Source organism: Zootermopsis nevadensis, unplaced genomic scaffold (genome assembly GCF_977971745.1).
Source record: "Zootermopsis nevadensis isolate Lab colony 2312 unplaced genomic scaffold, Znev_1.0 Znev_ptg000001l, whole genome shotgun sequence".
Lineage (NCBI taxonomy): Eukaryota > Metazoa > Arthropoda > Insecta > Blattodea > Termopsidae > Zootermopsis > Zootermopsis nevadensis.
In genome coordinates, this window is record NW_028259133.1 from 9,048,672 (window position 1) to 9,063,649 (window position 14,978).

Consider the following 14,978-nt stretch of genomic DNA (forward strand, 5'->3'; position numbering starts at 1 on the left):
ATACCAGTACTTTAATTGTAAGAATAACGTAACAGTAAAAAATTATCACAGCTTGCGTTAACATGTAAAACAAAAATGTTCCCCAAATACTAATTATAACCAGCGTGCATATTATGTCATGGTACAAAGGTGCACTATCCGAAACATAAATTAAAAATTCTTACATTCCCAGAGTAGAGAAGTAATTTTTGATGAGTCGATGTTCAGTTTCGTAAATTCCAAAATTCTTAATACCGAAAGTCCTCTAAATGCAGAAATATAAATGAATAATTTCAATTTAGACGTCCTGTGTCACTTATTATGGTGAAGAAACGCGCTGCGGTTCGCCATGTTCGCGCAGGCCGGAAACAAACCACCGGTTGGTTGCCTGCACTGCAGCGGGCGGTCGGGTGCGTTCGAATGGCGTACTATGACGACTCGTAGGCGGAGCTCCACCCAGTTCGAGCGGGCTGGCAGGAGTTTGTTATCGGCCGGCGTCCCAGTCACCAGCCGTCAAACGCGGTTGGATTTCCAGGGACTCGCAAATGGTGTTCGCTACAATCCCTATGTTTTTATTTACAAGGTACTGATTTTCACTGTCTTCTATTAGATATTTAGATATTCAATTATTTCTGAGACACCAATTTCAATATGGAAGGATCGCTTATGAAACTTTCACAAATAAAAGAAATGTGTGGGTTTAAAACTTCTGTCTTTCTAGAAGCATTTTGTGCTCGAATTTCGCATTATCTTCTGGAATAAATATTTAAGAATGTTATAAGATAGGCATATATTCCACTTAAAACATTCATTTTATTTATTTAAGGAAGACACCCAGCATAACAACCGGCATAGGCCCAATTTGTCTTGGTCATTTTGTAATCGAGGATCCCAGAAACTGCAAAGGCTTACGTTTACAACAGTGAATTATAAATAATACATTATTAAGACGGAATGAAGCGGTTAACAATTGCCCTTTGAATACAAAGATTGAATAAACAAGACGAGGATGTTGTAATCCACACCGAAATACACAGAATTTCCGGTCTCTATCTTTATAGATTTCAAGTTCTGATTCTGTGCGATAAAGCTGATATAGAAATGCATATTTCCTCCTACATGGGGCCTATGCTACTACATAAGCTTTAGCGAATGTATCGCCCGCATAAGCGTTGCAATAGACTGCAGGCGATGTAAAACACGCAAATGTCTTCTACATAACGAGAAAATTCCTGAATAATGCAAGCCTACAATTTTTACACTGTCATCTATCACAAAAATGCATGAATCGTTGTTCTGTTCTTTGCTGAATTATTTGTTTGTTGGAAACTGGTTGTAGAGACAACAGCATAGATACAGATTCACGTAATGAAAACAGGAAAACTGAAACACAGGTTGGGCCTCTATAGAATACCCTATAGGTATCCTGCTAGTCTTTAGTAGGCATAATTACGTTTTCGAAAATTTGTAAAGTGTAGGAGTGTACGTATTTGGCTAAAGTTACAAAAACCTATAAATTTATATTAAAATCTCTAGGCCTATATTTTGTTGTGAGGTCACGAAATCATAAGAGTTGCTCCCACAGGCTATGGATTGTTTACAGCCTAAGGCTATGTCAAAATTATATTTTAAGATAGTTTGTTTAAAATAACCTTATTAACAATTTTACAATTAAATTCAAAATAAAGTCTTCACTTCCTGCAGTTGTCCTTGTAATTTGGTTATTAGGCCTAAAGATCTGTTTTAAAATACATTATGAATATATTGGTTCATGTTTATGTATTTTATTGTTAATAATGCAGATTCCTTATCAAACTGCCCTTGCTTATGAGCAGTAATTTATGAATGCATCTCTAATGGTTTCTAACAATTGTGTGTTACATTCAGTATTTCTGTATATCTGGACTTGACTGAAAGTAAGTCATTAAGTTATCAAGCCGATGTGTTTTGGAAGATGTAAGCACAATAATTAGTTGTAAGAATTTTGGTATCAAATATCTGAGCACACAGCCATATAGGATGAATTGATCGGGAAGGAATTATCTCTTAAGAAAAATCTGAACGATCAATTAAATCAAAGCACATACGTTAAGCCTAATGTACAATTGTGAGCCTACTTCATGAACAAATCTTTTATTTTTTGTCATACAATATTATATTATTAAATCTAAAGTTGCTATCGTTATTGGGCCTATTATAGGCTGAATTTGTAATATCAATCATCATGGCATTCGCAAGAATAGAGGTATTTAATATAGATTACATTAATGTATTAAATTAATTTTATTTTGAATGTTACCGGTGTCTATTCATTTCAAAATTTACAGTGCATGAACACGACAACTTGAAATATAGTTCAATGGCTTCATCGCTGAAGTACTGTGGGTAGTATTGTCTAAGATCTTAAGTAATTCAGTGAACTGTTTCACTTACCTAAGAAAACAGCTCGGTTCCAAAATTCGTCTCTTCCCTTATTCGCGAAGATCTCTTCTGAGCTGTCGTTCGGCATCTGTCACATTTTGACACTCATTGTTTTAGGCGCACTAGTCTTTTGGTCCTACCCAAATTAACCTGAAGAAAGCACAGAAGTAACGTTAAGCATCGTTCATAGTCGGCGATGGCATCCCTAGATGTCATGTTAACAGAAAGAAGTCTACAGACATATTCACGTGGCTGTTTGAACCATCCTTTCAAGTACTATGCTTTTTACTAGGAACTTTCTCTAAATTTTTAGTAACTACAATGCACCCAAACTTTCTCTTCTTTTTTTACATAAAAACATTCCACTCTGTGCAGACTGCCACAAGTCACCCCTTGTCACAATCCTCCCCCAACACAGACAGTGAGAGAGAAAAGCTTTCTAATTTTTCACAAAAAACTTTTAGGATAACAGCTGCAAAAGCAGTCGATTTCCGTTTTCATCCATCTCTGAACAGTGTAATATTTCAGTTTTGTCTTTAAGTTCAACTCACTGAGTTTTTCTGCCATGGAGGGTGACTTTTTTTTAACCCTCTAACAGTTTAATCTTTTATTTTTAAAGTGTTACTCTACTTTTAGATTCCGGAGGCTTGCGTCGAACTTCGTGTTATTATGTAAGAGCTTCTGATTTTCTTACAATAAATTAATTGTTCGTTTACTTCGAAGTGAAAAGTTTAGCATTTTTGTAGTCGTACATAACTGTGTCGTTTGACAGGGACTTACATTTATAAATCAAGATTAATGCATTACTGTTCGTATTCCCACAGCTGCAGTAGGTCTACACTGCGGCTAGGTACATTTTATGTGTAAAGTAATGGCTACATTTGGCTTCTTTGTGTCTTTCCAACATCATAGAAATCGTGTGTTTCTTATGACGAGGCTTTCCAGATTTGTGTGCTTTCAGAAATGTTTATGCCGAACTTTCCATGATTCTGAGTTATACACTGAAGATTCAGGCGAAATGTTAATCCAGAACATTGGTAAACTATCTACAAAACTACAAGGTTCATTTTCTGCCCTAGTTCACGTACCCTAACACGAGTAAGGTAAGAGATAGTTCTATTTATTTTTGTGATAAGGTTAGAGTAGACCAAAATGAACAATGATTCGGCATATTTTAGCAGTTCAAGGAAGATCGGATATTTTGTAACGGAAACAGACTGAATTTTGACTCTCATTTAATGGCAGTTATTTTGAGCCTCGCGACTGGTTTCCGTTAAGCATTTATTTCAAAATAGCATAAGTTAGTCCAGTGACAGTGTTCAAATTTAGAACCTTAAATCTGTAGGCGCCAAAGTGTTAGTTGGTGTCTGGCATGGCCATTGCATTCAACAGAACTGCCATGTTTAAAGTTCGTGTGGAAACGTCCTGCATTTTATCATTCGTCTTTTCTACACGCCATCCTTTCAATTTTTTTTCTTACTTCAATCTTTAAACAGAGTTTCCTTGTTCCTTCGCCATCAGTCTCTGTTTCTATAAACTAAAAGTATCTGAAGTGTGTATAGATAGAACAGCATCTTACAAATCCTAGCTAAGGCGTCGGTTGTCGAGAACATAAACCATTCCTGTTGGGCTTAGCCTATTTCCTTACTTATCTCTTCTCACCCCGCAATCCATCTAGTTAAAGGGCTAAACAAGACAAATAGGATAGGTATTTGAGGTCTGCCATTACAATTTATTATGAAGTATAGTGTTAAAACTTAGGGCCTAATTATGGCTTACCGGATTATAGGCCTGCTGTTGTGCACTAAATTTTTACTCAAATTGGATCTGTAATAATCATATCATACTACACAATTCATCTACAAGATTATTGTTGATGTTAATAAATTCCGAAATCAAGAACCTTCCTCTTTTATGAATACCACATAGAAATTTGTCTGAACCTAAAAGACCCCACGAAAATCCCGATTTAGGACTGTATTCGTTGAGACATACCGACTTTTAAAATACATGTAAGTCTCATTGCTGCAAGGTTAACGCGTTACATACACTACCTTTGTAACAAGTGATAATTCTGATTGTACTTAAAATGGATTTCAGTCGGTGTAACTTTCGTGAATAGATTCTGTTCAGATCTGTATATGACGCTTCAGGGCGCACATGCCTTTTATATTTTGTGTGTTGTTGATGGTGATAAAATATGTTCAGTATGTCGTCAAAGGAGATTCTCCTTCCTCTCGTCTAGAGAGATCGGGTTATTAATTATCTTTACGTTTCGGGCGTATGTTATTCCCAGCTGTGGCTGCACCCCACAGCCTTCACCACGCAGTGCTAAAGAGAAAGAATCATAACACGTAGAATTTGTAAATAAGTTTTAAAAGCCTTGTCATCACGAGCTAAGAAAACCACACGACATTCCAGACTCGATGAACATGATTGAAACTGGGATTTCGAAAACGGGCACTTACAGGCCAATCTCTGCCGAAAATTAAACTTGCAGAATACAAATAAACATTTTTGGTTCCTGTTAAATTGGTAACACATATTAAACATACTCTCTGTATTATATAAACACTGTAATAAGGAAATTTAATTGCCTCAGAATCATACCCGGGCGTCCGGGAAAAAGGGGTTTACGATGTTGACACTGTTAGGTTCTGTTCAAATAGGCCTAAGTATTACATGGATGTGAAAGATATTGACTCCAGTTTGATCATACGATCTGGCCAAAGTCAGGACAATGCCATGAGCAGGTTAAACCTACAGAAATTCGAAAGTTTCTTTAAATCCAAGTATATTCGTCTATTCAGAATGTCGCCATAATTAATCACATTTAAAAGAGTCATTTTTGAAGAACTAATAGACAATCGTCTAATAAAGATGTTTAATATTTTATGAAAAAGGTGTTCATTACCAGAACTGTGTTTGTTTTTCAAGAATCTGGCAATGGAATCCATCCAGAGCCAGATGAAACCAGTCCAATTCCCCCTCACTTATTTTCAGATTACTTTTATAAAATCAGTCAGTCATCATATTCAAAATGGTCTCTTCTCTTTACGTTTTCTCACACAAATTTCTTATTCCTGCTCACGACTGTTTCATGCATGCTTCATGCTCCACCCATCTCGCCCTTAACTTTATTACCCTTATAATATGAGGTGAAGATTACAAATAATGTTAATCGACAGTATGAGCTTATCTCTTGTTTTGATTAAGTTAGGCTGTAGTCCTATACGAATTGTACAAAGTAGTCATTCATTGACTGTTAAGAGCAAAGATTAACTAATATGGAAATCACAATATCGGTACAGGCATACTAAAGTTGGACCCATATTGATATATAATATAAATAATTAGGCTTATATAGTACTTTACGCCAATAATATCGAGTTATATCTACGAGGAAGTTCTAGTATTTCAGAGTATGCAGGATTGAGTGTGAATAATGTTTTAACATTAAGGGCATCCTCTCTTTGACTAGGATCGCCTATAGCCTAAGCCTACCGTATAAAAATAACACTCATCATTATCACCTCTTTTGTCCTAGACGAGACTTTACGTATTTTACAGTTTCCAGCCCTCTGATATGATTATTATTATTTTATTTCTTATCTGTGTTATGCGATTTGTGAGCTTTCTTACATTGTTCTGACTTAAGTCAGTAGTCATAACAGTCACGTGTCAGTACGAGAATAAATCCAAATTAATTTATAAACTCAGAGAAAAGGCAACTCGTATCCATTGCACAGATCAGTAAGTTGATTCTGTTTAAGTAAATAATCATTGTAATTTTCTGAGAAGCATGTGAAACATAGATATATTTTTTGGGAGAATGTAAGAACTATTTATTTTAAAGCAGGTTATATATAATCATTTCTGGTAGGCTTTAAAGGCCTAATTTTGTATGCGCAAACTAAAACTTAACATCATGTACGAAACTAATGTAAGACAAGAAAAATTTTGTGATTTTCAGTGGAGGATTTTATTTTAGTTTTCACATAATAGTGAATTAAATTTCTCTTAAAATATACTAACATAGTCGTATACCCCATACAATATTTGTTGTTACTCAACAAGAAACTCCGTAAAGGAGCCCACATGAAGACCATAATTTACCGAGAATTCGAGGAACAGAATATATCTGAATTATTATCGGGTGGTCATCAGTTTCTATAGCCTAACCCATTGCATTTACACACTACTGGTTATGGATATTGTTTGGTTCGTAAATATTTGTGATATTATACCGTGTCTATCGTGAAGTAAAAATACTTGGCGAAAGCGAAATTGCCAGCAATTTATATCTAATGAAATTCGTAATTCAGTAATTTTAAGCCCTCTCGTCCGTAGGCGTACATAGTTAGGCCAAATATAAAGGCACTGGATTTCAATAATAATACTATTTCTTCGAATGGACCATAATGCTAAATTATTTGTGTGCCAAAAACGAAACTATTATGACAAAATGTTCACACAGTAAATAGATTATTCCCACAGTCATAGTATTATAATGAATGCAAACAACGTTGATTCTAATTTTAGTAGCGCCGGGGTGGACAAGATAGTTTAGATACAGTAATGAGGGGATAATTTTGGTTAAAAGAAAATTATTTTTCATTGACACAAGCCATGAAAATTTAGTAAAAATTACTTTGGTATGTTAAGAATGGTTGTTCTATTTCTCATGATAATCCTTTATTTTGATAGTAAGTGGGAGGGGAAATAAAACTCATTCGTTAGTTAATCTGCCTCAAAATTAAGCAGAAAAGGAATAAATGTTAGTTACTAAGCATCAAGAAGTCAACAGCATAGACTTTAATTGTTATGAGATTCATTCAATCAACTGAATTGTTAAAATATACTCCTATTCCTTCCGTAGACTTGAAGTTATTAACAATAAATTTTCATATTAGATAATTGTGGCCAAAAAATGTTGTGAAGAAGCAACATACATATAAGAATCTATTTCTCTAAAACACTTCTATTACTACATGAAGTAGACTGACTGAAACTACTCTTTATGCATAGCACACAACTTTATAACAAACGGCAAGTTTTAAATTTCACTCAAGGTACAAGCTACTTTCTACTTGCAATTGTTGGTCTAGATATTTTTAAAGAAATGTCTCTTCCTTACCATCAATGTGCACATGAGACGAAACTGCATGTTAATTTAAATAATTCTAAAATTGAAAATTAATTTCTTCAGCACAAGGTTAATATATTAGTCTCATATTTTGGATAAGTATATTTTCTCAAGTCTGGCCAAACACAGACCTACATTGGAGTCAGAATTAAATACGTATGATGGATGTTTGGACGAATTCTGACGTCATAAAATTAAGTTGCACGTCGCACTGACTATAGTTGATATAATTTGCTATCATACACACACACGCACACACACATTTACGTAAAAGCGATTCGCACATACATAAAAGGCTGGGCACAACAAATTCATGAAGCATCAGCAAAAAAGGAAAGAACAAATAAGCAGTAAAAGCAGCCATTAAATGATAACATTAGCACAGCAAAAATCATTTACAAATCCCACACAATGAAACTAGATGCACTTAGACTAATTATAATTTGTAAAGCTTCAAGAAAACAGATAAAATTGAGCACAACAAGAATTAGGTTAAAACAAGGAAGCGTCCAGTTGCTATGGCGGATACTTCGGGAGGATGCTGGGAAATAAGTGGAAAGATGGCTGCCATCACTGGCCGGGGACGCCCGAGGTAGAAGCAGGAGCTCGGCTGGCTGCCTCGCTCTTTCAGGGCTGGTTTTAGCTCTCCGAGCCAGACCGAATGAACCAACAAAACCGGTCGATGTCTGTGAGGCGGGGTCTGATCAGACCCGGGCGATCACAGCTCGTCATACCACAGATATGGCGCGCGGCTTTCCTCCACTTCAAATCTTTCTTTCCACGCGTTCTTTTAAAATTAATACTGGAAACTCATTTCTGCTCAGATGAGATGATGAAATATGTCAGAATGTAATTACTATGGGACATCTTAAATAACAGCACTTTCACGTTAGGTTCATCTGAATGTCGATTGTAGTTTTCTGGGTTGTCACTCCGTGCAGTCTTGTAGGTGGTTAACATTTCCGATTAACATATTGCCTTTATTTTCAGCGTGGATTGATGTGTATCGGTTCTTAGTCTTTTGTCAGAAATTCGACTGTGAAATCATAAGACAAATTAAAAGGTCCAGAAGTTTTTGTGTTTCCCATAGATAACGCCTTTAGTCCACCTATGTTTGAACTTTTAAAATGAATACTTGTGATGGTTTCACGATCTTTGAATCATTTTATAGGAAAGCTATTATTTTTCACCGGAAGATAGTGGAGATTAATCCTGACCGTCCCATCCACTGCAGGAGAAAAATTCTTCTTTTCTTGAGTAGGAGATCCTCAAACCACAGAACCCTTAGTCGCTTATCTGCAATGAAATTATCACAATTTTTTCATTATTGAATATTTTAACCTACATTATTTTAAGAGGAAGAATAATATAATGTTACCATTCAGCGTATTTGTTCCACCATTCCCGTTTCGAACCTGGTAACCAAGGGCATTGGCCTATATTCCAGCCGAAACCTTTGTATTAAAAAATTTATTAGCGACGAACTCTAAACATGCAGTTTTGAAATCGATTACTTATGATACGTGATAACACTCTAAATATGAGCCTTCCAAGAAAGAAAATACGAACTTTGGTTCATGTCGTATGGTTATCACATGATTATGCAGTGCTTAATCCAAATTGATACTTAAATTTGAAGATTGTAATAACCTATTTACTGCCACGCCAAAGTTATAAAAAATGAATCTGTTTATGTTTAAACTGGTGATTTATAATTAGGCTTACACATTTAGAAGACAGTTTTTACACAAACTACATTGTTTATGGAATGTTGGCAACAAACCATCGTTACAGAGAATTAATTCCCCTTATTGGGTAGTGTGAGTTAGGGCTTTTGACTTTCTGGCGCATTGCCTAGCTCTTAAAGCTTGGGTAAAGCATTTCTTATAATGGAGTTTGGTCAATAACCTTCTGTATTGATTTTTTGTTGAAGGAAGCTATCATCTGTTTGTGCAAGAGTACTCTTCAATTTTAGAACGGTTGTAAATTATGTAGGCTTAATTTGAATATAAAAGAATCTGTTTATTATCAAAATGTACTACCTACCTACCTACCGAACATTTTATGTACTGATTTCAGTGCTGGGTTTTGCTATGTAAAATGTGTATGGCGATGGTTTTGTAAATATAATGAGAAATGAAATGCAGGAAAACGCACATCTTGTACGGTACACTATGACTAAATTGATTTGAATGCAAAAATAACCCCTGCTCCTTTCTTAAAAGAGCCCTATAAGTGGTGTAATAGGATATTAACCGACATAAACGTGTTCTTTCCTCTTTATTGTAAAGTCTTGTTTTTAATACCACGTTGATCCGCCAATGATGTAAATGTTTAGAAAATTTAAGTTCTTGTGTATGCGTGGGCTGTGTAGTTGACGTGGTTGCGAGTAGACGGACTGCCCTTGTAGGTCTAGGTACATCACTGAGTCGATTTACAATGATGACACAGGCCTAAATCTTGTGCAAGTGTTACAGAATTAACACTTATCTTTTCCAGAGCGATAACAAATATAATTCTTTATCCGCGAGGGATGCGTTAACTGAAAATTTATCGATTATGTAAATTTTCAAATGAGGAACGATTATCGAAATTTACAAAATAAGGTCACAGACTCTGACAAATAAGTTATCGGCCGGAGTAGGTGCTTACAAGATTTCTTACAAAACACATTGATATTATGCCTGACATTTAAGCACAGTGACATACGCATACATTGATTTCATATTTGAAATATGTTTGTTAGAATCCCATTTATGTAAACCGTCTCTAACACGTAGACTTCTATTTGTACTTGTTCCTAAAACGCGCTCCTAATGCAATGCGAGATGTTACTTAGCTAGTAGGTAGCAGGTAGCAACCGTCCTCTGATCGCACATACCTAGTGGCAAGAATATGAGAATATGGGGCTGAACAATCCCTTGTGTTTGAGGGGGTGGGGGAAGGAAGAAAACTACGTTTTTGAAGGTAGCACGCAACAGACAGGCAGTATGAATGTCGGTTAGGAGGGTCAGTGCCTACCAGGCATTCCTGGAAATGGACACAGTTTCTCTCCCTACTACCCATCACTATATGCCAATCAGAGTGAGTACCTAAAACAACGAGAAAACGGCTAGAAGGCATGTTCTGCTTTGTTCTCTGTGCGAGGAAGTTCTCCAATTTTTAATTTTGCAAAACTCTAGAAAATGTAGGATGCCAAGTCAGATGACCTTTATTTATTTATTATAAAAGTAGCAGATAAGTGTATTTACAGGTATTGGAGAGATTTTTAAGGGCTGCGTTCCAACAGCTTCGTAGATTCTTTGTGTTTGAAAGCGTCTGTAGTGTTCGTTCTGCCTTCACTCCTCCTTCAGACGTTCTGCTTTGTGTTGTTATGGAAATTCCAAGTGACAGAGTTTTCTGTCTGGAAGTAGTCTGTGTCTTGTTACGTCACTTTGACTGTCATCAGCGACAACTAATAGCTGGCAGACGAAAGTGGCAGTAGAAACATTTCACATACACACATTCTGTCTCGCGCGCTCAGTTTAAAGGAAATAACTTTCTACACCAATTTCACATTAAAGTAAACCTGTCTTATATTTTACGTAGGAATTTGTTTAAGTCGTAGTTTTGTAATTGTGGAAGTCGAAAGTCCCTTCTGCTTGGAAATACATTTTCAAGTCTTGCATAAATTATCTGAATTGTTATCTGTTATAAACATCACTTAAAATTCCTGAGTATTATAAATTCTTGTGTTTTTATACGCTAAACGTGGAAGAGTTGCAGTATTTGTAGTAGCTTCAAACGTTTACAGGACTAGATGTCGTAGGATATTGAAACAATACCAGAAACTAAAAGCCTATTTAAATTTTCGGTAGCCTATTTGGTCATTAAATAGTAAAGCCTCCCCTCTCCATCCTCCGGTCGAACAGTCCGTTTATTTCACTCGTAATAGATCGACGTGAAACACATCTTTGTTCCATATTCATAAGCTAATATGTCTGTTTTAATGTCTTCGTCTTTGTTACATTGTGGCTTTGAAGTGGTTTATCCTCTGTTTAAATAAACCAATGTTTACTATTTTCCAATCAGAAATCTGGGCTACTTGTGGACTATAAATATGTTTAACTATTTCTAAAATACGTGACTAGACGTCGCAAAGGACTCTGGGCACTGACACTGCCACTCTTAATGTTTATATAAGTGAATGCGAGCTCTGGACATCAGTCTAGAACGCAGAAATAGTAGGATGTAGGCCTTTATATTATTTACGAGTAAGGGATATTCTTAGTAGGCCATTGTATTTGGTTACTTTGGTGTTATTAAATTAATGTTGTTATTAATGTTTATGGCGTGCTTTAGGTTGCATAAAGCAATCACACAGATCTTATTCTCCGAACGAAAGTGGTTTAAGCTGGCTACGAAATTTGAGGCCTATGCAGAACCGACATTTCCTTGCAATCACAAAAAATCCCACTATCCTCCCTGTAATGATACAAGGATTTTCTTGCTTATTTCCTTTCAAAGCTGTTTTAATTCTATTCTCTAATCTTATCCTTTTTAGCAAAACACCAGTTTGTTATGATTAGCATTCCAGCTTCGTATTTCGAATTTTCGAAGACCGGCTACTCTTTGCTAGGATTTTTCGTGATTTTCTCTTATCACTCCAGGGATATATCTAGACAGTTAGGCCAATACCGACTACTTTAACACTTTTATCATTTATCCTGTTATTCGTCACTATGCGATAAAACATTGCTTAAAAAACTTCAAAAGCTGATATTCGCTCAGCAGGTCAAGACATTGCTTCCCTTTTATGGAGCCCAACAGTTCGCTGGGTCACGGGAGACACTTCCTAGAAGGCAAGTGTAGTCGGAGGGAAACCAGCTCGTCACAGAACACGAAACGTGAGGTGGTTATGGCAATTATAGAGTCTCGTTAACACAGTATACATTTGCACCACTCATTAGGAACATTTTTTATACTGTCTTTGGTAAATTAAGAATGTGATGCAAAAGTAGGTCTATTATTAATTTGTAACGCGTATATTTTGATGGCCCATTTTTCATATATATTTATAACATGAACATAAATTTACAAGTGTTATATAATGCTAACATCATTTCTCTTATTATAGAAGCAAGGTGGGTGATACAGCTGCAGTTAGAATCACACTCAGACTGCTCTTGTAGCATTCTTAGTATTGATTTTAGTTTTGTGGACGTCGTTGGGATTGGGGGAGGGTTTCAGGACTGTGGTGTCGGCGACCGACTGGCACACCCCTGGCTGCACACAGACTCTTGGCTCGTTTATGATACTGCTGTCCTTAGCGTCTCTTTGCCCCCCCAAACAACCACCAAGTCTAGACCAGAAGCTAGAACTGCTTATTGTGTTGAATTAGAAACCTACTTCCTGCATAATGACATGAATTTTCCTCATTTTACAACCCTCTTACTCCTCTGGTCCCTTCATGCCTTGGTCTGATCATGTTGCTTTACTAAAAGAAGCAGTGCCATTTAAATTTCATATAGCCTTTAGTAGTAGCTATTTTAAACAGTTTTAAGTAGGTCGTAACACATTATTTTTCACCCTTATTTCTCAGTATAGTGACTAGCTACGGGCTGGATGGCCGGGGTTCGATCCCCGACGGGGGCAGAGGATTTTTCCTCTAGCCTCTGCGTCCAGACCGGCTCTGGGGCCCACCCAGCCTCCTCTACAATGGGTACCGGAGTTCTTACCCGGGGGTAAAGCCGGCCGGGGCGTGATGCTGACCACTCACCCCCATCTAGTGCCGAGGTCAAGGAAGAGAGGGGCTATACCTCCACTCCCCCCAAGCGCCTACATGGCGTATAGTGGGACAAACTTTACTTATTTCTTATATAGTTTTTCTAAAGAATTCGTGTATTTGGCCTGCTGCAATTACAATTGGCTCTAAAATTGTGAACTCATTTGGTACAGATTTTTGAAGGGTGATCGGTTAATAGCATCAGCTGTGGCTGCATGTCACCGCAATACAGAGAAGGCGGCATAATATTGGTGCCTCAAGCGGAATTCGATCAGGCGATCTCTGAGCTTAAACTATCCAATAGTCACTATACGTTCATTGATATTAGCCTATTTTTTTATAAACAATAAATGTTAAGATACATTTTAGTGGACTTCATATGTACAGGACTCTAGACCTAGTCTATATATTAATGTTTTTTAAAGTAGTCTTACATGGTTTTATTTAATTAAAACTCTGTTTCTGTCTTATGAAGGAACTGACGTGCATAGAAAATTACATAGAATAAATGTTAAAGAGGCAATTGTGACGAGACATAGCCAAATTTTACTGGTTCTTGGCAGTCTGTGTTACCTTGCATTATAAAAATGCATACATTACAACCGAAAACACACTTCGTCAATGACGCCACTACTTACCAGTAGTGTGCAACCAGTGAGGTTATCGAAAATCTCTAAATCAATTACTTTTTAGCGTCTGACTGTTAAAATTTCAAAGGATTCATGCGAAAAGAAACAACATAAATTAATTTCAGTATTGGAAGAATAATGAAGCAAAATCAGGTACTTTATAATAATAATTTAGCAGAATTCTAATTAAGTTTCATGAACATTTCAATTCGCTTTCCGCGTTCTACAAGAAACTGTGGATGTTGCCTCGATTATAGATAAGGTTGAGAATGCCTGAGATTTTAATAGATCCTTTTGCCAATTAATAGATCTACATAACTCAATATTATAATTGACGATCATATTAGGCGAGTATCAATTCACTAAGTGTAGTACATCACTTATGATTTTAAAATATAAAGAAAATTTCCATATTTGAGGATTCTTTGTGTCAAGAGAGGTGATTGTAAGTAAAGCAAAGTATTCCATTTTCTCTGTGCGTTATTACTAACCTAGAATAAATAAAACTAACATTCTAGCGGTATAACCTGGAGGAACGAAATTTGCAACAACAAAGCCTAAGGCATGTCTGAACTAATGCGTAAAAGTCACAGAAAGAGTGATCTGATCAGAACTGGAACTGCAGGTATGCATAGGCGATATAAGGAACCGCTGCACAGAAAATTCGAGTGTGATCGTGAAATGGATTTACCATAGCATCTTCGAATATGTTATAGAGAAGTCCCTGCCTGAACGTGGCATGTTCTATCGAAAGTTGCTCTCTGCCTTCAGGGCACCATTTAGTCATACCTGCTCGTAGTCACGTGATACAGCACAGCCTATAAGCCTAGGCGTACAAGCATTTATGACATTTCATAACCAGCAATGTAGCCCGTGATCAAATATATAGATTTGTACTTGAAAGCTTTATGCCAAATGCAAATTGATGATTATGAACAGGTTAATCGGCAGATTTAATTACTAATTGATTTTATTTACACTTTCTTTATTACTGCCTCTTGACATGTCAAGGATTTATTATTGCCCCCTCTTAAAAACT

General features: G+C 36.4%; 1 protein-coding gene and 2 long non-coding RNA genes across 7 annotated transcripts in view; 2 read left to right on the top strand and 1 right to left on the bottom strand.

Annotated features, from left to right (window-relative positions):
- Positions 1-8,715, bottom strand: part of LOC110838345 (uncharacterized) — a 62,307-nt gene extending 53,592 nt beyond the window's left edge. For 2 of the 3 annotated variants that reach the window (XR_002546068.2, XR_015533567.1), the window contains exons 1-2: positions 3,181-3,368; positions 2,413-2,550 (exon numbers count right to left, since the gene is read on the bottom strand). This is a non-coding gene — a long non-coding RNA (uncharacterized LOC110838345). Of the gene's footprint in view, positions 1-2,412; positions 2,551-3,180; positions 3,369-7,537 lie in introns of those variants that run through there. The other variant, XR_002546069.2, reaches the window with a different exon arrangement.
- The window catches only part of LOC110838342 (homeotic protein ultrabithorax), an 879,469-nt gene that overhangs the window by 164,559 nt on the left and 699,932 nt on the right, over positions 1-14,978 (top strand). The gene's annotated exons all lie outside the window — the stretch shown is intronic.
- Positions 315-14,978, top strand: part of LOC110838347 (uncharacterized) — a 36,593-nt gene continuing 21,929 nt past the window's right edge. The window contains exons 1-2 of the long non-coding RNA XR_002546075.2: positions 315-562; positions 3,362-3,503. This is a non-coding gene — a long non-coding RNA (uncharacterized LOC110838347). The remainder of the gene's footprint in view (positions 563-3,361; positions 3,504-14,978) is intronic.